Raw genomic sequence first — 26,093 nt, forward strand, 5'->3', positions numbered from 1 at the left:
GGTAGGTCAGTTATATATCAAGAACCAGATGCTGAATAGCCTAAATTTAAAATCGGTTTGGTCAAAATATTGAAAGACCCAAAGGGATGCCTCTGGCACATTGAGTTGCTCTTTCATAGAGGATTTATAGAAGCTAAAGGATAAGAATAATAAAGATCAAAAACACATGCACTATCAGTGAGATTAAAGAGCTATCAAACTATTAATGTAGCCAAAAATTTAGTGTAGTATACGACAATTTATAAAGTCAATAAGACAAAACAATTTACAAAGAAATACAATTGTCAGTAAATATTTAAATGTCTGCTATGCACTGTGCTAAGCATATGTGTGTATATATAAAATTATATACATAAAACATACATATACATTTGTACATATAAATATATTAATAGAAGCAGAAAAAGCTTTTGACAAAATGAAATATCCATTGCTGTTTTTTTAAAAGAAAACAAAAAAACACCAGAAATTATGGGAATAAATTGGCCTTACCTGAAGATAACAAATAGCATATATCTAGAAGATCCTTATATACATATATATATGCATATGTATATATGTAGATTCTAGATATATACACACAGACTATCATCTCTATCTATCTATCAATCTAGGGTGTGTGTGACTACTAGAAAGGATTCTAGCTTATCATCTATACACATACACACATACATACACACATATGCATACATATATACATATACATACACACATAAACATAAACACATACACACATATAAACATATACATACATATATATGATAAACCTTTCTAGTAAATTCAGAGGTTAAACAAAGATATTTGTTGCCTCTACTTTTATTTTACAGTACCAGAAATATTAACTATACTGCTTGAAGAAATAAACAGAACTACGGAAGAACAAAAACTGTCACTTTTTTTCAAATGCTATCGTGGTATACCAAAAATACCCTAGAGAGTCAACTAAAATAATTGAAACAATAACCAGCAAAATTACAGAATATAAAACAAATCCACAGAAATAGTAAATATTACTATATAATTCCAATAAAACCAAGCAGAAAGAGATAGAAAAATTCCATTTTAAAAATAATCACAGAACATATAAAATACTCAGGTAAATATCTACCAAGTTATACAAAATAGATATATAAATAGAACTATAAAATCCTCTTTACAGAAATACTGTTTTAGTCCCTTAAAACTACACTAAGAATAATCAGAAAAAATATTAATAGGTCATAGGTAGAACAAATCAATATAATCAAAGTGCAATATTATTTAAATATATTTACTTGTTCAATGTCATATTGATTAAATTACCAAAGGATTGATTTTAGGGACAAAAGGTCAAGGATCTAAAAGAAAATAATTGGTGGAAATGGGAATGAAGGGTGCTTAACAGTGTCAGAACTCAAATATTACTATAAAGTAGTAATTCTCAAACAATTTGTTACTGTTTAAAAAAGTAGAGATTGATTAGTGGAATGAATTAGCTATAACATACAGAAGCAAATGTATCTAATATCATAGAGTGTAATAAACACAAAGACCAAAGCAACTGGGACAAAGACTATTGTTTTTGTTTTTGTTTTTGCAGGGCAATGAGGGTTAAGTGACTTGCCCAGGGTCACACAGCTAGTTAAGTGTCAAGTGTCTGAGGCTGGATTTGAACTCAGGTCCTCCTGAATCCAAGGCCAGTGCTTTATTCACTGCACCACCTAGCTGTCCCCGACAAAGACTATTTAAAATAACTGCTGAAAAAGCTGAACAGCAGTTTCGAAGAAATTAGATTTAGAGTAGCACCTCACACTGTATACTAAGATAAATTCCAAAGAAACATGAGACCCAGATATAATAGATTGCATCGTAAACAAATTAGAGAAACGAGCATAAGTTATACCAGATCTATGAATAGAAGAAAAGTTTATTATAATCAATCAGAAATTAGAGAGGATTAGAAAAGAGAAAATGGATAATTTTGATTTTATAAAATTTAATTTTTTTGTATGAACAATTACAATAAAATTAAGATTAAAGGGAAACAATAAGGAATGATTCTTTGCATTACATTTCTCTAATAAATGTTTCATTTCTAAGACATAAGAAACTGATTTAAATTTGTAAGAAAAAGAAGCCAAATAAAAGTCTAAGTATCTGAACAGACAATTATCTATTTTTTTTTTTGGTGAGGTAATTGGGGTTAAGTGACTTGCCTAAGGTCACACAGCTAGTAAGTGTCAAATGTCTGAAGTCGGATTTGAACTCAGGTCCTCCTGACTCCAGGGTCGGTGCTCTATCCACTACGCCACCTAGGTGCCCCCAGACAATTATCAAGAGAAGAAACCAGGACTAACTATGGCCATGTAAAAATGACCCCAATCAATAATATTAGAGAAAATAAAATTAAAGTAATTCCAAAGTCTACTTCCCACTCATTAAGTTGGCAAAGATGACAAAAAAGAAAAATGACAAATTTTGGATGGATTATTTAATAACAGAAACCTTAATATACTATTTGTGGTCTTGTGAATGAATACAAGCACACTTAACACAGAAATATCACTAAACATTGAGTGCCTTTTGAGCCAGTTATATCTTTGAAAGATCTATATGTGAAATAGATCAAAGATAGAAGAAAAATATTACACATGTAAACATTTAAAGCAAGTGTTTTTTTTTAATTAGTGGCAAAACCTGGAAACTAAAGATATGATAATCAATTAGTGAAAGTCCAAATAATCTGTGACATTTTAATTTGATGGTATACTATTATGCTGTAACAAATGAGGAAATAGGGAAAGGCAGTAAGCTCTCAGAATTTACAACATGCTCGCTCCAAAAAACCTCTAAATAATGCCACAGGACAATTCCTGAAGCGGCAGAAACCACAAAAGAACAGGCTTAGATCATTTTCCAGCCAAAGATGGCTTAGAACATCAGCAGGAGGGGGCTGCTGTGCCAGGGTAAGAGTGGAACCCAACCCCTCAGTCATGCTGACACAGATCCAGTAATAGGCATGCTGAGCCAGAGAAAGAGACCCTCAGAGCCTCTGAATCAGCTTCAGTGCCAGTGTCGTATGGAATTAAACTCACAGTCTGGTGAGATGGCTGAGTAGTTGGCCAGGGGGAGATTACTAGTGTCTTTTCTGGTGCTGAGACAGAACTTGGGTGTTTCACCCCTGCTGGGAACCAGAAAGTAGGCTTTAGTGGCAGTTGCCCAGGTGGGGGACTGACTCAGGGAGAGAATGAGAGGGGGATAGAATTTGGGATTTAAAGCTTTAAATAAAGAAAGAAATAGATTAAAAAAAAAAAGAAATGAGGAAATAAGGGAAGCTGGGTGGCACAGTCTATAAAGCACTGGCTCTGGATTCAGAAGTACCTGAGTTCAAATCAGGCCTCAGATACTTGACACTGTGTGACCCTAGGCAAGTCCTCATTGCCTGGCCAAAAAAAAAAAAAAAAAAAAAAGGAAGGAAGAAAGAAAGAAAGAAAGAAATGAGGAAATAGATGCTTTTAAAAAGAACTGGAAAGACTTGTATGAACTGATACAGAGTGAAACAAGTAGAATAAAAACATTTATACTACACAAACATTATGAAAAAGGAACAATTTTGAAAATTATTATGTAGTGATGAAGAATGAAATTAGCATAACCAGAAGAACAATTTATGGTGTAACAATGATAGTATAAAGACAAAAAAATTTAAAAGCTATGAGAATTATAATCAACAATGACCATCTATGCATAAATCCAGAAGAAAAATGATGAGGCAAACTATCCACTACCTAATAGAGAGATGAGAGCTTCAGAGTGAAGAATGAGACATATTTTTGAGCATAGCCAATCAGAAAAAAAAAAAATTTTTTATGGACTGCATATTCGTTAAAGTGGTGCTCTTTTTTCATATAGTATAAGGATTGAAAGAGAGAGAAACTACATTTCTAATTTTTAAAATATATTTTTTAAAAGAAAAAAATGTTAAAAGTCTTAAGAGCTCTAAACAAAGCACAGAAAAACCAAGCCAAGATTCCAGAAGACCTAAGATAAGCCATGTTACCCACCTTCTGACACAGAAGTAATGGACATAAGCTGATATTCAATAACAATCACAATTCTCTTTTATATTGTACTATAAGGTATAATGGACCCATTCAGTTTCATTGTCATTCATGCTATTGAAAACATCAATCACAGCTATATACAGTTCTATAGAATCAGATCAAACTGTTTTGTCATTCCTTCTCCAAAATTGACACTGCTACATGCAAGTAATAGTAGTAACCAAAGATCACACACACTGAAAGAATGATGCCTAGGCAAGACACACCAACTTACACCTCACTAACACTGACTCTAGTCATATTCTCTTAAATAAAGGCTCACAAAGCATTGGGGCTCCACATTTTCACAGTTACCGTATTCTCTCTCCACCTTTACTATAAAATTATTGACTCAGTCTCTCTGCTTGTAGCAGTTTTCTGTTTCCCTCTAAATAAAACACACAGGAGCTTGTCTCATTCAATCATCATTGTTAAAGATACCTTTCAATGCTCCTTAAATTTATCCAGGAAAGTAGGTGCATAACTAATAGCCATGGCAAGCCACATGGCTTCATTTCTTTCCCCATGCAATTATGTGCTCTTCATCCCGAGTATCCTCATATATACAATGCTAACATATGATTTACCAAGCATTTTCTTTACAATAAAATGAATTAGTGGAATTATTATTGGCCTCATTTTACATGTGAGGAAACTGAAACTTGGGGCATTTAATTGATGATTAATCTATACAACTAGCAAATGGCAAAGCCAGTTCTCAAATTCTAGCTCCTTAGCTCCAAGATGAGTGCTCTTTTCAGTTGACCAAGCTGTCTTATAGGCCAGTTTTCTTCTGTCAGCCTGTTAGAATATGCAAATTTACACAGAATATATCAAAAAACAGTGGGCAATTTTTTATAATGTAATTAAATTCTATGTTCGCAAGAAAACAATATAAGAAACAAATAAAACTTGTTCAAATACTTGCAAATTTTCTGGCATTTTTTCTGGTTTTTGTTTCAAGATATTAAGCTCTGCTTCACTTGAAAAGATGCTTGCACTCTTGAGAGATTAGAACAACCTTCTCAGGTGATAAACCTAGAAAAGACATATATCCACAAAGAACTTCATAGTTCAAATGCTCAGAATAACATAGAAACCAGCACATCTCCTCCTCTGGAATCTCTTATCTTTTGCAACTTTCTTGAATGTCTGCCATGCTGGTACTCTTGGACTAATAGACAATCTATTTTGAAATCTGTACTTGATTAATGGATTGATGTCTTATCCACACCATGCAAGGAAATCTTTCATCTCACTAACTCTTATCCAATTATGCTACTCTATCCTTTGTAGGTTATCACAGGTTATGTTCCACACAAGAAGGGCACTATCTCTTCAAATAACAGGTTACTTTTTAGTTGGTTGTTTTTGTTTTTGTTTTTGTTTTGTTTTGGGTGGAGCAATGAGGGTTAAGTGACTTGCCCAGGGTCACACATCTAGTGTCAAATGTCTGAGGCCAGATTTGAACTCAGGTCTTCCTGGATCCAGGGATGGTGCTCTATCCACTGTGCCACCTAGCTGCGCCCCCCTCCCCCCCAGTTACTTCTTAAGAGACTTCAAATGGAGCCAGATTTTTGGTTCACTTTTGGACATTTAAAATATTTTAAGACTAAACTTATAACTTAGTAAATGAAATTTATATGTTCATTTTACCTTGATTAGGTAAGTAGTATTTCACGTGAGCAAATTATGAAAATCCAAATCTAAAAGATATTTGGCAGATTTATATGCTACCAAGAAAAGCACTTCCCTGAGGCATGAAACCATTGATTTTTTTCTATCTTGCTTTTGATTTCCTTTTCTTATAGTAATCTCCCCACCTAACCTAAAAGTGAATCCTTTAAAGGAAAACAGATGTCTTGAACCATATTCTGTTCCCCTTTTCCTTTGACTCTTTTATTTGACAAGTATATTTAAAATTCTCAGGAATTAGGAATGGATGTAATTAATACCAAAAGCTGGGTGAAAATGGTAGTAACAGCATGAATATTAGCGGAATAATAATAATAACATTTATAGCATGCTTTAAAGTTCACAAAGAGTTTTTCAAACATTATCTCATTCTATCATCATAACAACCCTTGGAGATATGTGCTAATATCATTCTCCGTCTGTCTCACCTATTCTGTAAAATGAAGAACTTGTTCAGAGTCACAGTTAGTAAATATCTGGGGCAGGATTTTAATTCAAGTCTTCCTGACTCCAGGTGCAGTGCTTTGTCCTCTGTACAACCTCATTGCCCTACTGTTGATAATTTTTATACTTTAATAATCCACAATCTCATTGTTTTAGGCAATCCTTTTAAATATACATATCTCTGATTTTGCTGAATGTTGTGCACAAATCTAGTATGGAAGATCCACCCAGTGTGCTACAGGGAGTCTGCCAATTCTTTCACTATTAGAAGGCTATCCTCTGTTTAGTAAGCTGTGGTGGTGGGTTGTTTTTTTTTTTTGTCTATAATTCTGAGCTGCTTTTGAGAATTTCTGTGCCTATTCATAGGCCCACCAATAGTGCATTAATTCACCTGCAGTTTTTCTATGTTTTAATCTCATTATGTCAATGCCAACCTCTACTTTTTTAAATCAAATATTTCCTTTATAACATATAAATGGCTCATATGGGATAAAAGTCACGAGTACTCATATGCTGTAGTCTGTTCACTTCCTGCAGATACCTTTCCATTTTTCTTTGGATCATTCATAATTTTGATACTTTGGAGATTATAGAAACTTTGATTCCCAGACATCCTTAGAAAAAATAATAATGAGGGGGCAGCTGGGTGGCTCAGTGGATAAAGCACCTACCCTGGATTCAGGAAGACCTGAGTTCAAATCTGGCTTCAGACACTTGACTCATACTAGCTGTGTGACCCTGGGCAAGTCACTTAACCCCCCGTTGCCCTGCAAAATAATAATAATAATGCTGAAAAAACGGGGTTCTGTATCAAGTGATAATTCGGATTATTGAAAGACATGCACAAATTTATAGATGAAATTTATTCCACTTTCTCCCTCCTACTTAATACTTGGTCCAGCTCAAGGATCAGTTCAGTAGCAAGTCCATTCACACGCACAGAATTAGGAGATGAAGCATGTGTGTGCAAGGGACAGATAGCAAGGGGACCAGTGTCTCCAAATGGCAGAGAACATGAACAAGGCATAAAAAGAGTGGAAAAGTAGGAAGGTGGCCATGTTATGAAGGGCTTTGAATGGCTATCAGAAGATTTTATATCTGATCCTGGAAATGTTAGGGGACCACAGGAATTTATGTAGTAGAGAGGGGGCAAGGATGATATAGTTATATCTGTGTTTCAGGAAGATCACTTTGAGAGCTGAGTAGAAAATAGACTGGAGTTGAGAGAGACTTGAGGCATAGAGACCAACCAGTAGGTTATTACAATAATCCATTTATACAGTGACGAGGGCCTTTACCCGAGTGGCGGCAGTTCCAAAGGAGAGAAGGAGGCATAGATGAGAAATGGTATGAAGGTAGAATAAATAGGCCTTGGAGAAAGATTGGATGTAGGGCATGAAGATGAAGAAAATAACATGTAGGTTGAAAGTCTGGGTGAGTGGAAGGAGTTTGGTACATTCAATAGAAGTGAAGAGGAATCAAAGGGAAAGATAATGATTCTACTTTTGGATTTGTTGAATTTAATATATGGGACATCCAATTCAAGATATCCAATAGACAGACTGAGATGGGAGACTAGAAACCAAGAGAGAAGTTAGGCCCGAAAAAGTAGATCTAAGAATTGTCAGCCACTGGCCCTGGAGTCAGGAGGACCTGAGTTCAAATCTGGCCTCAGACACTTGACACTTACTAGCTGTGTGACCCTGGGCAAGTCACTTAACTTTTATTGCCCTGCCCGACCCACCCCCCCCAAAAAAAGAATTGTCAGCATAGATATGATAATTGAATCTTTGGAAACTAATGAGATTACCCAGTAAAATCATATAGACAGAAAAGAGAAGAGGACACTACCAATTTCTTATGTGTGAATTTGATCTGGTCCATATACACCTTATTTGTCCTCTTAGTAACTTTTCCACTTCATGTAGGAAATTAAAGTGCTGTTGTTCAGTTATTCAGTGATGTCTGATTCTTTGTGACCCCTTAGGTCATCGCATGCCAAGCTCTTCTGTCCTCCACTATCTCTTAAAGTCTGTCCAAGTTTATGTTCATTGTTTCCATGACACTATCTATCCAACCCATCCTCTGCTATCCCCCTTTTCTTTTGCTTTCAATCTTTCCCAACACTGGGGTCTTTTCTAATGAGTCCTGTCGTCTCATTATTTCAGTAACATATTTAAACTTCACCTTCAGTATTTGACCTTCCAGTGAATAGTCTGAAATAGAGTACAAAGCATTAAAAGAAAAATGTGAAGATTTTACTCAAAATGTTGATGAAAATAGTTCAGCACAGAGCCTAGCACAGTCAGCAATTTTTAATGTTTATTGATTGATCGATTAGAGAAAGTTTAATAGATCTGTTCCGTTTTCCATCAGTTTGTGAATGCTCTAGGACTGATATGGTTTCATTTTATCTCACACCAAATTTTCAGATGTCTTCTTTTTCTTTCCACTTCATTTTTAACAAAAGTTAACCATTTTCCATTGAAATTGTTTTAAAATTATGTTTGATTCTAAACGAATCTTTTCCTGAGCTATCATGTCTTTCTGCTTGGCAAGAAGGTCAAATGAGTCTGTTTCAAGATATTTGAAGATCGATTTATTGTAATAATTTCTGTTAAATTTCTATTAGAAGGGCAGCTAGGTGGCACAATGGATAGAGTACTGGCCCTGAAGTGAGGAGGACCTGAGTTCAAATCCAGCCTCAGACACTTGACACTTACTAGCTATGCGACCCTGGGCAAGTCACTTAACCCCAATTGCTTCACCAAAAAAAAAATTTCTATTAGAAATGGTGATAGCAGGGCAGCTAGGTGGTACAGTGGATAAAGCACCGGCCCTGGATCCAGGAGGACCTGAGTTCAAACCCGGACTCAGACACTTAACACTTACTAGCTGTGTGACCCTGGGCAAGTCACTTAACCCCAATTGCCTCACCAAAAAAAAAAAAAAAGAAATGGTGATAGCACATGAGAATATATTGCTCTATGTATCCATCTAGCTGCTGTTAATCATGTCTCATAGTACCTTCTAGTTTCATTTGCAACATGTATTTATAAAATGAAATGCATTAGTTTCTCTAGTAATAGGCCAACTCATTGGCCAATGAATGATTATCTCAAATTTACAATAACAACTTTATGTATATATATGTGTGTGTGTGTGTGTGTGTATGTATGTATATGCATGTGTATATATGTACTTGTCACTCTTCAGCTTCTGAAAAAGCAGATGGGTACTATAGAAGATGTAAAGATCATTTTGTATTTTCTTTTGTTTCATAGGCTGCGAAAGTGAAAGAGATTATTATATAATGACCAACCACCTGGTATTGAGTATCTTCATACTTTGGTTTGCCAGTCTTCAGATGGTATATACATTTTAATACCAAGATTCAACATTAGTCCTTTTTTATTGAGTACAATCTGTCAGAATTTTCACTTCAGAATGATTTCCAAAAATTATGGTCACTTCTACCTCATGATGAGCCATCTGAGAAGAGCTTAAATAAATGGAGTTTTAGAGTTATAATACTTTATATTTAAATTATGCTTTATTTTTTACAAAGAGCTTTCATTACAATAGTGATTTTCTTAATGTGTAGGTCTGACTCCCTACTCAATATACTCTATTGTTTTACTTTCACCTCTAGGATCAAATATAAAATCTCTTAAACATTCTAAGCTCTTTATAACCTAGGCCTCTCCTACCTTCTTAAATCTTATTTCTTGCCATGTATACCTTTAAAAAATATTTTATCCCAATTACATGTAAAAACAACTATTAATTTTTTTTTTAAGTTTTGAGTTCGAAATTCTATCCCTTCCTCACTTCCCTCCCCCCTACCTGAGATAAGCAAGTTGAAATAGGTTTCACATGTTCAATAATGTGAAACATTTCCACATTAGTCATTTTGTGGAAGAAAATGAAAGAAAGAAGGAAAGAAAGATAGAAAGAGAAAAGAAGGAAGGAAGGAAGGAAGGAAGGAAGGAAGGAAGGAAGGAAGGAAGGAACGAAGGAACGAAGGAACGAAGGAACGAAGGAACGAAGGAACGAAGGAACGAAGGAACGAAGGAACGAAGGAAGGAGAGAAGGAATAAAGGAGGGAAGGAAGGAAGGAGGGAAGGGAGGAAATATGTTTCAGTCTATATTCAGACAACATAAGTTCTTTCTCTGGAGGCTGATAGCATTTTTAATCATGAGTCCTTTGGGATTGTCCTCCATCATTGCACTGCTGAGAATAGCTAAATCATTCAGAGTTTTTCATTGTACAAAATTACTGTTACCATTTACAGTTCTCCTAGTTCTGCCCACTTCGGGTTGCATCAGTACATGTAAGTCATTTCAGGTTTTTCTGAGAGCATCCTGCTCATCATTTCTGATAATGGCACAATAGTATTCCATCACAATCGTATCCTGCAATTTGTTCAGTCATTCCCCAATTGATGAACATCCATTCAATTTCCAATTTTTAGCCACCCCCAAAAGAGCTTCTGTCATGTACTCTTCAATCTAGTGGCACTGTGCTGGTTATTCCATACTCAAGATACCTTATCTCTCAGGCCTCAGGACATTTCCTCTGGAAGTCCTCCATGCCTTGGAATGCTCTCCCTCCTCGTCTCTGTCTATTGGCTTCCCTGTCCTATAATTGCCAATTAAAATTCTACCTTGAACAGGAAGCCTTCCCCAATCTCTCTTAATTCTAGACCCTTCCTTCTTTTATCCCCCCTGCCATTTATCTGGTATATAGCTTGATCACATATATAGTTTTTGCTAGCTGTCTCTCTCATTATATTGTAAGTTCCTAAGAACAGAGATTGTCTTTTGCCTTTTTTGTATCTACAAAACTTGGCACATTGCCATAATAGGCTCATAGTAAATATTAATTGATTGATTGAAAGCTTCTGTCTTTTTCAGTACCACACACCTGATTTATAGCAGATCTAGGAGACACATAAAATCATCCCAATTCCAAATTCAACAGGTTTTCTAAAATATCAAACCAAATAGAATATGTTAAATAATCCAACCTATTTCTGATAACATTCTTTAGCAATATATATGCCAGCAAGTAATTCACATAACTCATAAGGATCTGGATTACTATTATCCAATATACTAAAATTCACATTCTGCAGCTGCAATATTCACTTCAAATGACTTATTCACTTTATATTGTGAATTACTGACATATGTCCAAAAATGAACTTCAACAATATATAAGCATAAATTGAATTATCTACATTGCCAAGTTCTTTTACAGGGTTTTAGTTTATTTTAACTATCACAAATGTCTTTATATAATTTTTGAATTCACGTTGACTATTAAAGTTTATGTACTGAACAGTTTTTGTGATTGATTGTGTATTTCATACCCACCTAGTATTAGAATGTTTCAATAGCTCTTGCTTTAAAATCGTGAACATTCCACTTTAGTGCTATACACCAAGATTTAACTCCATATCTATCTGAATGAGTAACTTCATAGGGATAGGTGGAATAGCATAGATTTTACAGCAACCCCATGGGAGGTTATGCTGAACATGTTTTTATATGTGTGGATTTTGGCCAAACGAGCCTTTTCTCTTTGTCCTTTCAACACTGGTCATGTTTTCAGTTCTACATATTTAAGCTTTCTTTTGCTTCAATTGTATGACCTGCTTTTCCCTATGACATTTCTAATTCTTCAGCATCAATAGCTTCTTTGAATAGGAGCTATTGTAAATGCATTCAGTGTTTTCTTCTCATTTTTATCAGACTCTTTATTCTGCTTTTCTCTAGAACTACTAAGATAAAAAAGAAACCTCTGTTTCTAAAATTCTATGTTTTATGCATAAAGATTATCAAAGATATTTCTTATTCCCCATGAGTAATCCTATAGAGCTTCTCCACAAACATACCTTGGGAAAACATGGGGGCAAATGTACCATAATGACTTTGATGAGAAATAATACAATGATGACAATGAGGAGCTTGTGTTTACCATCTGTTGAAGACATGCCTGAGTTAGTTTTCTTCTTTTTTCAGTTAATCTCTAATTTTATTTTTCTTCCCAATTGTTAAAAACTATTAAAATGTAGTGAGGAGAAACTCTATCAAAGGCAAAAACCTGTTCATTATTGAAAATGTGTACAAGCATGATAAAAAGGCAGTTTAAGAATGAAACAATGTCTCCTCTTTTAGGAAAGGAAGAGATAAAATAAAAAGTTCAAAATCAATTCCAAATGGAAAAGTACTGGGAGGAGCTGAAATGTATTCTCCCCTTGGAGATGATCAATAAGTTGACAATTGGGAAACCCACATGATCTGTCCATGCACCAAGGAGAATCCTTGAATAGAAAAGGAAAGAAAGGTTTAATCTCATGATAAAATAGAATGGTTTAAGTCTATGAGGCAGCTGGTGGTAGCATTATTTGACATAGCAAGATGCTATCTCTGTCTGATTCAAACTTAATGGACACTTAAATAATTAGCAAAGGAAGTAGATTCATTTACATACACATTTTCCCAACTCCAGTATTTCCCATGGACCACCCTCTTCAGATTAGATATATAATGGGCAAAGTCATCAAGACATAACTTGAGGGAGGAAGGTGACCCTCTATGATTTCCTTTGGATAACAGACACTCTTTCTCTGCTACCACCAGCTCCTGCCATTTCTTGGGGAATACTCTGATTCTCCAAGATTCTCAGCCATAGGTATATGCAAACCTCTTCTTCCATTTAGCTAACATAAGTTCATACATGTGTGTGTTTTCCCGGGGGAGGGGGGGGCACAACTAGTTAAAAATTAGAAAAGTGTAAAATAGCTTGAGTTACAGAGAATAGAAATGGTAAATTACATAGAACTAAAATCTTATCCTATGTATTTATCCAGTGGAATTCCAGGTGGCAGGTATAACTTTGTGAAGTCAACTGATATATTTTTCTATTTAGGTAGCCTTTAGGGGTCAGCTAGCTGGTGTAGTGGCTAGGGCACTGGAACTAGAGTCAGGAAAACCTGAGTTCCAGTACAGTTTCAAACACTTAATTGCTGTCACAACCCCCAGATGGGCAGCTAGGTGGCACAGAGGATAGAGCACCAGCCCTGGAATCAAGAGGAAGGAAGTTCAAATCTGACCTCACACTTAGCTGTGTCCCTAAACAAGTCACTTAATTCTGTTTGCTTCAGTTTCTTCATTTGTAAAATGAGCTAGAAATGGAAATGGAAATCACTCCAATATCTTTGCCAAGAAAACTCCGAATGAATAAATGGAGAGCTGGAAATGACTCAACAACCACAAACACCAACCTTCATATGCCTCAGTTTACTCAGCTGTAAAGTGGGAATGATAATAACATCTATTTCACAAGGTTATTATAAAGATAAAATGAGATATTTATACATGATGTTTTGCTTTAGAAAGCTTAAAGAACTATATAAATGCTAGTTATTATTATTATAGTTACTATCTAATTAACTCTCATGAGTTAGAGAAAGTCATTGTATTCTTTGGGAAGAGCCTTTACATAACTGTTATTGAAAGTGCCTTAATCCAGATCCATTTATTTCACCTTCAAAATTGGCAACCCCCCCCCCCCCAAGATGGTGGGGAGGAAGCAGCAAGCTGCCTGAGCTCTCCTTCTTTTCCCTCAAAAAGTACATTAAATCAAGCCTCTGGACAGATTCTGAAACTACAGAACATGCAAAGAGACAGAGAGACACAGTCTTCCAACCAGAGATAATTTAGAAGACTTCAGGAAAAGGTCGGTCTGACTCGGGCAAAAGGCAGGCCCAGCGCAGGGCAGCAGCCTAGCACCGAGTAGGTCAGGGCAAGTCAGCAGGAGCTTCAGGCCACAGCCAAACAACTAAGGCCCCTGGAACCTGTCTCAAAAAATCTGGTGGCCAAGAAGGACTGTGGACAAACCTACCTGCACCAGCCGAGAGAGCAAGTTGCCAGCGGTAGGGCCATGAACAGGATAGGCGCGACCAGGCACACAGACGCAGCGTGCTTAGACAGGAAGTGCAGGGGGGCGAACTACACACACTATAAAGGCCTCAGAGTAAAAAGCTGGTCACACAGCATCTATACCCCTGCACAAGAAGCCCAAAACAGGGACCCTGGTGCCCCCAGAGCAGACCTCAACTTAAAAAATAAATAAATAAGCTGCAATAATGAATAAGAAGCAAAAAAGAGCCCTCTCCATTGAGAGCTTCTGTATCAATAGGGAAGAAGCCCATGCAAACTCAAATGAGGACAATACCCTCAAATTGCCTACATGTGAAGCCTCCCGAGGGAAGGTGAATTAGTCTCAAGAACAAAAAGCCTTCCTGGAAGAGCTCAAAAAGGATTTCAAAAATGAATTGAGAGAGATAGAAGAAAAAATGGGGAGAGAAATGAAAGCTAAACAAGAAAACTATGAAAAAAGAATCAGCAGCTTGGAAAAGGAAGAACAAAGATTGACTGCAGAAAACAATTCCTTAAAAAATTCATCTGGCCAAATGGAAAAAAAAGTGCATAATTTCACTGAAGAAAACAATGCCTTAAAAAATTCATTTGGCCAAATAGAAAAAAAGGTGCATAATCTCACTGAAGAAAACAATGCCTTAAAAATTAAAATTGGACAGTTGGAAGATAAGGAATCCATGAGACACCGGGAATCAGTCAAGCAGAATCAAAAGAATGAAAAAATAGAAGCAAATGTGAAATACCTCATTGAAAAGACAACTGATCTGGAAAACAGATCCAAGAGAGACAATTTGAGAATCATTGGACTGCCTGAAAGCCATGACCAGAAAAAGAATCTAGACACCATATTCCAGGAAATTATTAAGGAGAACTGCCCTGATATCATAGAATCAGAGGATAAAATCATCATGGAAAGAATCCACTGATCACCTCCTGAAAGAGACCCACAAAGGAGAAAATACTCCAAGCAGCCAGAAAGAAGCAATTTAAATATCATGGAACCATAGTTAGGATTGCTCAGGACCTGGCAGCTTCAACATTAAAGGACCACAAGGCTTGGAATATGATATTCCAGAAGGCAAAGGAGCTTGGATTGCAGCCAAGAATCTATTACCCAGCAAAAGTGTGCATTCTCTTTCAGGGGAAAAGATGGATATTCAATGACATTGGGGACTTTCAATCATTCCTGATGAAAAGACCAGAACTGAATAGAAAATTTGATCTTAACATACAAGACTCAAGAGAAGTTTAAAAACATAAACAGAGGGGGGAAAAAGGTTACTCAATTAGGTTAAACTGTTTATATCTCTACACGGGAAGATAATACTCATAACTCTTAAGAACTGTAAATGTATTTGGGCAGAGAGAAGGACTTTACACAGAGAGTATAAATATAAATTGTCTTTGATGTGATGATACAAAGAAAACTAAGGGTTTAAAAAGGGAGTCTATGGGGAGGAGAGGAAAGGGGAGGTGGAATGGTGTGAATTATATCATATGAAGAGGTGAAAAAAAACCCTATTACAATAGAGGGAAAGAAAGGAGAGGTGAACATTGTTTCAACCCTATTCTTATTAGATTTGATTCAAAGAGGGAATAACACATTCGTTCATTGGGATAAAGAAACTTAGCTCATTCTTTAGGGAAGCAAAAGGGGAAGGGAAAGAGGGGGGACTGATAGAAGGGAGGACAAAAGCAAGGGAGAAAAGGGTAAAGAAAAGAGAGGGGGGTGATAAAAGGGGAGGGCAGATTGGGGGAGGCAGGGGTAAGAAGTAAAACGTCGGTGAGGAGGAATAGGGTGAAAGAAGGGGGGGAAAGTACAAAAGGGGTAAATAGAATGGAGGGGAATAGACGGTCAGTAATAATAACAGTGAATATGAATGGGATAAACTCTGCTATAAAACGGAAGCAAATTGCAGAGTGGATTAAAAACCAGAATCCTACAATATGCTTTTTACAAGAAACACATTTGAAGCAGAGAGATACACACCGAGTAAAGGTAAAAGGCTGGAGCAGAATATATTATGCTTCAGCTAAAGTAAAAAAAGCAGAGGTAGCAATCCTTATCTCAGACAAAGCACAGGCAAAAATAGATCTCATTAAAAGAGATAAGGAAGGAAATTACATCTTGGTAAAAGGTACTATAGATAATGAAGTAATATCAATATTAAATATGCATGTGCTAAGTGGTATAGCATCCAAATTCTTAGAGGAGAAGTTAAATGAGTTACAAGAGGAATTAGACAGTAATACTATACTAGTGGGGGATCTGAATCTCCCCCTCTCAGAATTAGATAAATCTAGCTGAAAAATAAATAAGAAAGAAGTGAAAGAGGTGAATAGATTACTAGAAAAGTTAGACATGATAGATGTCTAGAGAAAATTGAATGGGGACAGAAAGGAATATACCTTTTTCTCAGCAGTACATGGCACATTTTCAAAAATTGACCATGTATTAGGGCACAAAAACATCATAGTCAAATGTAGAAAGGCAGAAATAGTAAATGCATCCTTCTCAGATCACGATGCAATAAAAATCACATGTAAGAAAGAGCCAGGGAAAAATAGAATGAAAATCAATTGGAAACTAAATAATTTCATTCTAAAGAATGAATGAGTCAAACAACAAATCATAGAAACAATCAATAACTATATCCAAGAGAATGACAATAATGAGACAACATACCAAAATCTATGGGATGCAGCCAAAGCAGTACTTAGGGGAAAATTTATAGCTCTAAATGTTTACATGAATAAAAAAGAGAAAGAGGAGATTAATGAGTTGGGCATGCAACTTAAAAAGCTAGAAAAAGGACAAATTAGAAATCCCCAATTAGATACTAAACTAGAGATCCTGAAAATTAAAGGAGAAATTAAGATTGAAAGCAAAAACACTATAGAATTAATCAATAAAACTAAGAGCTGGTTTTATGAAAAAAAAATAGATAAAATATTGGTTAATTTGATTAAAAAAAAAGAAAGAAGAAAACCAAATTACCAGCATCAAAAATGAAAAGGGTGATGTTACCACCAATGAAGTGGAAATTAAATCAATAATTAGGAATTATTTTGCCCAACTGTATGCCAATAAATTTGACAATCTAAATGAAATGGATGGATATTTACAAAAATACAAACTGCCCAGGTCAACTGAAGAGGAAATAAAATCCTTAAATAAACCCATATTAGAAAAAGAAATTGAACAAGCCATTAATGAACTCCCTAAGAAAAAATTCCCAGGGCCAGATGGGTTTATAGGTGAATTTTACCAAACATTTAAAGAACAATTAATTCCAATATTATACAAATTATTTGGAAAAATAGATGAAGAAGGAGTTCTACCAAATTTGTTTTATGACACAAATATGGTGGTGATACCAAAACCAGGCAAAGCAAAAACAGAGAGAGAAAATTATAAACCAATTTCCCTAATGAATATTGATGCTAAAATCTTAAGTAATATATTAGCAAGGAGATTACAGCAAGTGATCACCAGGATAAGACACTATGACCAGGTGGGATTTATACCAGGAATGCAGGGCTGGTTCAACATTAGGAAAAATATTAACATAATTAACCACATCAATAAGAAAACCAACCAAAATCATATGATTATCTCAATAGACGCAGAGAAAGCTTTTGACAAAATACAGCACTCATTCCTAATAAAAACACTAGAGAGAGGAATAGGTGGAGCTTTCCTTAAAATAATAAACAGTATCTACCTAAAGCCATCAGCAAATATTATATGCAATGGAGATAAATTAGAGGCCTTCCCAATAAGATCAGGGATGAAATAGGGATGTCCATTATCACACCTATTATTTAATATTGTCCTAGAAATGTTAGTGTTAGAAATCAGAGAAGAGAAAGGAATTAAAGGAATTAGAATAGGCAAGGAGGAAACAAAACTATGACTCTTTGCAGATGATATGATGGTATACTTAAAGAATCGTAGAGAATCCACTCAAAAATTACTTGAAACAATTAACAACTTTAGCAAAGTAGCAGGATATAAAATAAACCCACATAAATCATCAGCATTTCTATACATGACCAACAAAGTCCAGCAGCAAGAGATAGAAAGAAAAATTCCATTTAAAGTAATGGTAGATAATATAAAATACTTGGGAGTCTACTTGCCAAGACCAACTCAGGAACTCTATGAACACAACTACCAAACACTCTTCACACAAATCAAATCAGATCTAAATAATTGGAAAGATATCAATTGCTCATGGATAGGCAGAGCTAATATAGTAAAAATGACAATACTGCCTAAATTAATTCACTTATTCAGTGCCATACCAATCAGACTACCTAAAAATTATTTTATAGAACTAGAAAAAATAATAACAAAATTCATCTGGAAAAGCAAAAAAATCAAAAATATCCAGGGAAATAATGAAAAAAAAATTCACAGGAAGGTGGGTTAGCGGTACCAAACCTGGAGCTTTACTATAAAGCGGCAGTCATCAAAACTATCTGGTACTGGCTAAAAATCAATGGAATAGGCTAGGCACAGGAAATGCAGTAGTAAATGACACTAGTAATGTAGTGTTTGATAAACCCAAAGACTCCAGCTTCTGGTACATGAACTCAGTATTTGACAAAAACTGCTGGGAAAACTGAAAGATAGTTTGGCAGAAATTAGGCATAGACCAACATCTTACACCTTATACTAAAATAAGGTCAAAATGGATATATGATTAAGACATAAGAGGTGATACCATAGGTAAATTAGGAGAGAAAGGAATAGTCTACCTATCAGATCTTTGGAAAGGAAAACAGTTTATGACCAAACAAGAGATAGAGTTTATTATAAAATGCAAAATGGATGATTTTGATTACATTAAATTAAAAAAAAATTGTACAAACAGAAGCAATGCATCCAAAATTAGAAGGGAGGCAGAAATCTGGGAAACAATTTTTGTGGCCAGTACTTCTGATAAAGGCCTCATCTCTAAAATATATAGGGAACTAAATCAAATTTATAAGAATCCAAGTCATTCCCCAATTGAGAAATGGTCAAAGGATATGAACAGTCAGTTTTCTGATGAAGAAACCAAAGCCATCTCTTCCCATATGAAAAAATGCTCTAAATCTCTAATGATTAGAGAGATGCAAATTAAAACAACTCTGAGGTATCACCTGACACCTATCAGATTGGCTAAAATGGCAAAAAAGGAAAATAATAAATGTTGGAGAAGCTGTGGGAAAATTGGAAAACTAATGCATTGTTGGCAGAGCTGTGAACTGATCCAACCATTCTGGAGAGTAATTTGGAATTATGCCCAAAGGGCAATAAAGCTGTCCATACCCTTTGACCCAGCACTACCACTTTTTTTTGTTTGTTTGTTTTTTTGCAGGCAATGGGGGTTAAGTGACTTGCCCAGGGTCACACAGCTAGTAAGTGTCAAGTGTCTGAGGCCGGATTTGAACTCAGGTACTCCTGAATTCAGGGCCGGTGCTTTAACCACTGCGCCATCTAGCTGCCCCCAGCACTACCACTTTTGGGTCTTTTTCCCAAAGAGATCATGGAAAGGGGAAAGGGACCCACATGTATAAATATATTTATAGCTGCTCTTTATGTGGTGGCAAGGAATTGGAAGTTGAGGGGGTGCCCATCAATTGGGGAATGGCTGGACAAGTTGTGGTATATGAATACAATGGAATACTATTGTGCTGTAAGAAAGGATGATCAGGTAGAGTTCAGAGAAACCTGGAGAGTCTTGCGTGGGCTGATGATGAGTGAGATGAGTAGAACCAGAAGAACATTGTACACAGTATCATCAACATTGAGTGTTGATCTACTGTGATGGACTATATTCTTCTCACCAATGCAATGGTACAGAAGAGATCCAGGGAACTCATGATAGAAGAGGATCTCCAAATCCAAGGACAAAAAAAAAGAACTGTGGAGTATAGATGCTTAATGAACCATACTACTTCTTTTGTTTTTGGTGCTGTAGTTTTTTTCTATTTTGAGGTTTTTCATCATTGCTCTGATTTTTCTCTTATAACATGACTAATGCAGAAATAGGATTAATGTTATTATGTATATATATATATGTAAATATATATATTTATATATAGACAGCAGGTAATCTGATATAGATTTTATATATATATATATATATAAAATCTATATATATATAAAATCTATATCAGATTACCTGCTGTCTAGGGGAGGGGGGAGGGAGAGAGGAGGGAGGGAGAAAAATCTGAAATTGGAAAGCTTGTATAAACAAAAGTTGAGAACTATCTTTACTTTATTCATTAAAAAAATATAAAAAAAAATTGGCAACCCCTGTGTCCCCTTCCAGTACCTTCTGGCATAAGATCCGACCAATTAGAGGACTAGCACAAGTCAGACCTATCCCAGGACAAACAATGTTTATTTTAATATTCACAAATTGATATTTTTTTGACCATAGGAATTGCCTACCCTAAATCTAACTATGCATAACTATATAGTTAGATATGTATGTGTATATATATATATATGCATATATTTATGTGAATGAGTATTAGTTTGTATACACACATATACATATATGCATATGTATACATATACACACATATTTTGTTTTTTGTCAGTTGTGTCCAAATCTGTGATGCCATTTGGGGTTTTCTTGGCAAAGATACTAGAGTAGTTTGCCATTTCCTTCTCCAGCTCATTCTATAGATGAAGAAACTGAATGAGGGGGCAGCTAGATGCTCAGTGGATAAAGCACTGACCCTGGATTCAGGAGGCCCTGAGTTCAAATATGGCCTCAGACACTTGACACTTACTAGCTATGTGACCCTGGGCAAGTCACTTAAACCTCATTGCGCCACAAAAAAATAAACAGACAGACAGAGGGATAGCTAACTAACTAACTAAATAAACAAATGAATAAATGGATGAATAAATATATAAATAAATGAGTGTATAAATAAATGATGCATATATAAACACACAAATGAATGAATGAATGAATGTGTGAATGAGCCAGAATAGTGAGCAGTGGAGGAAGGGGAGAATACTGGCTCTCCCTTTTCCCCTACCACTGCACCTTGTGTTTCAACTATCTCCTATTGTTTTGTTGTCTGTGTTCCATCTCCATGAAGTCACAGAATGGATTCTGTGACAATATCAAGAACCCTTAACTGAACTTGCTCCAAGGACCAGGATTCCTAGTTATAATCCTGAAACTATCTCACTGTCTCTGCATTGCATATATATAGTAGACACTTAATAAATGATAGTTCAAACTGGATTTGAAGTGATTTGTTCATCGTCAACTAACCATAGCTAGTCAGTAAACGATCAAGAGATAGAGGTGAGGATTCCAGACCTTCAGTGTTCTTTCTTACCTATTAAGTTGTACAGGGCTATGGTCAGGTTAATAACATCAAAAAGCTGTATATATTTGTAACACACATGCACACACAACCATGAACACATAAAATGAAACAGACTAAACATTTAAATTTGAAGACATGCTATTAAAAAGGATTGCAACAATATTTCAAAATTTGCAATTGTTTAAAGACCACATTAAAGCACACTAAAATCTCATTTTAAAGGATATTTCCTTATATCCAGAAACAATAAAAATCCAGTTCCTGGGAATACATCTTAAATTCAAGTTTTTTAAGTATTATCATTTCTTTGATATTGTCTATTTAGCCCTGAACAACAAGTCTTTTAACCTCTTGGGGCTTTAAGCAACTCTTAAAAATTTTAAGTTACAAAGGAGGTACAATCATGTTTTGGTATATCTTGGGAGTACTCTATACCAATGAAATAACAAGTCTAATTCCCTTTCTTATTATCATTCTTATTGTTGTTATTAATACCATAACAATAATTACTATTTACTACTACTGCAGCTAGTACTATGACTATTTTTGCTGCTGCTGCTGCTGCTGCTCTTCCTCCTTTTCCTACTATTACTACCACTGTACATCTAGGTGGCAAAGTGGATTGAGTGCTACTCCTGGAGTCAGGAGGACCTGAGTTGAAATATGACTTCAAACACTTACTAGCTGTATAACCCTGAGCAAGCCATTTAACTTTGTTTGCTTCAGTTTCCTCATCTATAAAATGACCTGCAAAATGAAATGGCAAACCATCCTAGTATCTTTGTCAAATAGAGTCACAGAGAATGGGACACAATTGAAATGACTCAACAAACAACTGTCCAAACTGTTACTAAGATTATTTTTGAAAAGAGTATTTTAGGATCTATGATTGGAAGGAATTTCACCAGAATTCCTAAGTTATAATGTGATAGAGCTCATAAAATAACTGGAAATTAAGAGAAATTGCAGTTGGGTTGGAGATTTCAGCAGATTTTTCACATCTGTTTATCTCTATTCTCATTAGGACCTTTACATGCCATTGAATTAAATCTCTAAGAGGAAAAAAAAAAAGATTAAATGTAATCAACCAACACATATTTATTCAATGCCTATTGTGTGCATAGTATTTTGGCATTGGGGAGTATTCAAAGAGGAATAAAATGTAGTCCCTGGACTAAAGAAAATCATACTTTAGTTGGGGAGAAATCACAAAAATGAGAAAAAGTTAAATAGAGATAAGGAAACTCTTGCAAGTCAGTACATAATTGATAAGCTATAACTGAGTGGTGTAATGGAAAGAGTGCCTTATCTAGGGTCAGGAAGTCTCATTTTCCTGAGTTCAACTCTGGCCTCATACACTAGCTGTGTGACCCTGGGCAAATCACTTCACTTTGTTAGCCTCAATTTCCTCTTCTGTGAAATAAGCTAGAGAAGGAAATGGCAAACCACTCTAGTATCTTTGAACAGTATGAGCCAAGTCCCAGAGTTAGGGAAACATGACATATTCAGAGGACAATGAATAGATCAACCTGATTGAATTGAAATCTTTATTGAGTAGAGTAGTGATACATAAGGTTATACAGAAGCCTACTTATTTTCAGATTTTGAAATATATTGGATGTCAAGATAAAGAGATGAACTCCATTGTATAGACCACTGTGGGCCATTAAAGTTTGAACGGGGCAGGGGGGAAGGCAGGTCACATGATTAAGATGCTTTATTGATAATGTGTAACACAAGTTGGATGCTGACAGAGTTAGGAGAGAGAAACCAGTTAGAAGGTGATTGTAGCACTTAAGGTTCTGGGAGAGTGGGTAAATGTGGATGGAGTCTATTGGGAAATGGAGGAATAGATATGAGAATTTTTGTAGAAAAATTTGAGATCACCTTGGTGACTGACTAGTTAGGGTAAGACAATGGTTTTAGAATATTGAAGACTATTTGTGTGGAGAAACAAAAATGTTTCAAGTTCCAATTTAGTCAGCAACATTTTCCAGTAGGTCTTCAATGGCTTTGTTTATTACATGACTGACTATGGGGCTAGGAACTCAGGAGCTCTTCCTCTAAGTCCTGGAACATAGGAATCAGTTGGCAGGCTCACAAAGGGATGGTGATCAGTTGAGTGGCATCTCCCTGTAAGTCAAGTCTCCTGGGATTAGGTACTTAAATCTTAATTACAAAAAACAATCATTGTCAGGTACTAAAGCCCTGTAGGGAAATTGGAAGAATCACAGAAGAGAATCCCAGTAGCAGTGTTGCACTTCACACAAATTTAATTGACTTGTATTATACAAATCGCTGGATAAATTAGAAATTTTCTATTTGTAAGCAGTTGCAAAAGCTAAACTTTTTGAACACATCCTGCCATGGAAAAGATAAAATACTACACAATTTAAAGGGGAAAATACTGATCAGTCATTAAGGGAATGCTCTGGCTAAGCTTCTGAACATGATCAGGAATATTGAGGAAGTTTCCCATCCACCTGTTTTTCAAGGTTGTAATTGTTTGATCGGTGTAGGTATCATCTGCAAATCTTGAGCTGCGTGAACTGCTAAAGTTTACAGGATATGATATATGTATGTTAAAGAAAAGTTCAAAGCAATAAGGAGACAAAATTAATTAGCTAGCAGAGTTGAAAAAGAAATTACAGAGGAAAAGAGAGTGAAGAGGTGGATGATATTATTATTCCCTTAAGGGGCTCGTCTGACTGTAGCTGAGGAAGAATTATCAATGACAGATGTCATGGCTGCTATAGGGGAAGAATGTGAATGAGAAGTCAATTTCCAGGGAATAGTTTCCTAGTTAAGTAGAGACCAATTTTAGATTTTAGAGAACAATAAAATAGTTTTGTCACATATGATTTAGAACATAACAAAACAATGAAAGCTTTTTTTTTCTTGATGCTTATAAACTGTTCCAGGTGCAGTGTATACAACTGACTTACTGATACTCTACCTGTATATTGTTAACACAGGCAGCTGATTAAAGAGAGAAAAGTAGAGACAGAGACTGAGACAGAGAGAGGAGGAGGAGAAAGACAGAGACAGAGACAGAAAGAAAAAGACATAGAGAGACAGAAGGAGACAGAGACAGAGATGAAGACAGAGACAGGGAGAGGCAAATGGAGGGAGAGAGGAAGGGAGGGAGGGAGTCAGGCAAAGAAAGAGACAGACATACAGAGAGAGAAAGAGAAAGATTGAGTCAGAACTTACTTTTTGTTTGAAAGAAGTTAAATTATGCATTCATTGTATGTTATTCATTGCCCTGGATGTTTCTTTGCCACAAATGACTGGCCATTAGAATTGTACTGATTTTGTTATTTAAATAGACTCTATAGAAATAGGAGTGTACAAGGCCACTCAGTGTTTAGTCACCACTGCACATCTTTAATTAGCAGTGAACTGGAAAGCCATTTTCAATGCTTTGTGGCTTGTGAGGGAAACATTGTCATTATAACTCTTCTTTTTGTAATATTCCCTAGTTCTCTTTCAACAAATTTAAATTCAACAAATATTTATTAAACATCTATCTACAAAATAAAGGCTCAGTTCTAGGAGCTAGGGATAAAAAAATAACAAATAATAGTCCCTGTCCTCAAGAAACTTACATTGTATGGGGGAGGGGGTGACTGGGAGTGGGGTGGGATTCAATATGCATAAATACAAATAAATGAAACCTATACATGAAGTAAATGCAAGTTATTTGTACAGAAGGGAGAGGCACTAGAGCTGACGAATAAAGATAAAAAAGTGCTTGAGCTGAGCTTCAAGGAAGCTAGGAATTCTGAGAGAGAGAGAGAGAGAGAGAGAGAGAATAACATTTCAGCCATGAGGGACGACCTGTACAAAGGTCCAGAGACAAGACCACAAATGCATATCAATTCTTTGAGAGCTAGGACTGTATTATTTTTGTCTTTGTATCCCCTTAATCTATATTTCATGTAGTAGGATGTTAATAAATATTTTTGAATTGAGTACCTTATAAGGATTCTAAAATATTTGAAGACTGCAATCACTGTCTCCTTCCCTCCCCCACCCCACACTCATTCACTAGAAAAGAAACAGTAAAATATTTTGACATAACTTTTATTTGAAAGTATAGATTATTTTACATAAAACACTCATGCTTTAAAATGAAACAGATGAAACAGAGATACTTAAGGCCATGGCAAATGATTCACTACATAATACATAAAAGTAGTACTCAGTTTCTAAGTGTTAATTTTCACTTATCCATTGATTCACAAGAGATGAAAATATAATGAAAGAGAAAGACTTTGCAAATGAAACACACAGGTCATTTATAGCCTAAAAAGATCTCTTTTTAGTGAAATACTTCTTATTACATATAACAGTGTCATTGCAGTGAAAATTCTAGTCTCATATAAATTACTATCATAAGGAATTATTTAGAGCTAGATGTTCTTTTGTTGTTTTTAGATTGGTAACTCAGAACTAATTTTCATGCTGGAACCTTGCCAAATTGGCAAGGGAGTACATTAAGGATGAAAACTTCACTGTTCATAATTCCACAGCAGAAAGATTGATTTACAAAACATTTATTATAGGCTA

At 35.5% G+C, this 26,093-nt stretch overlaps 1 pseudogene; it reads left to right on the forward strand.

Moving 5' to 3' along the window:
* Window positions 1–26,093, forward strand: part of LOC122747209 — a 46,392-nt pseudogene that overhangs the window by 11,252 nt on the left and 9,047 nt on the right.

This window comes from Dromiciops gliroides, chromosome 3, assembly GCF_019393635.1.
Source record: "Dromiciops gliroides isolate mDroGli1 chromosome 3, mDroGli1.pri, whole genome shotgun sequence".
In the NCBI taxonomy this organism is placed as follows: domain Eukaryota; kingdom Metazoa; phylum Chordata; class Mammalia; order Microbiotheria; family Microbiotheriidae; genus Dromiciops; species Dromiciops gliroides.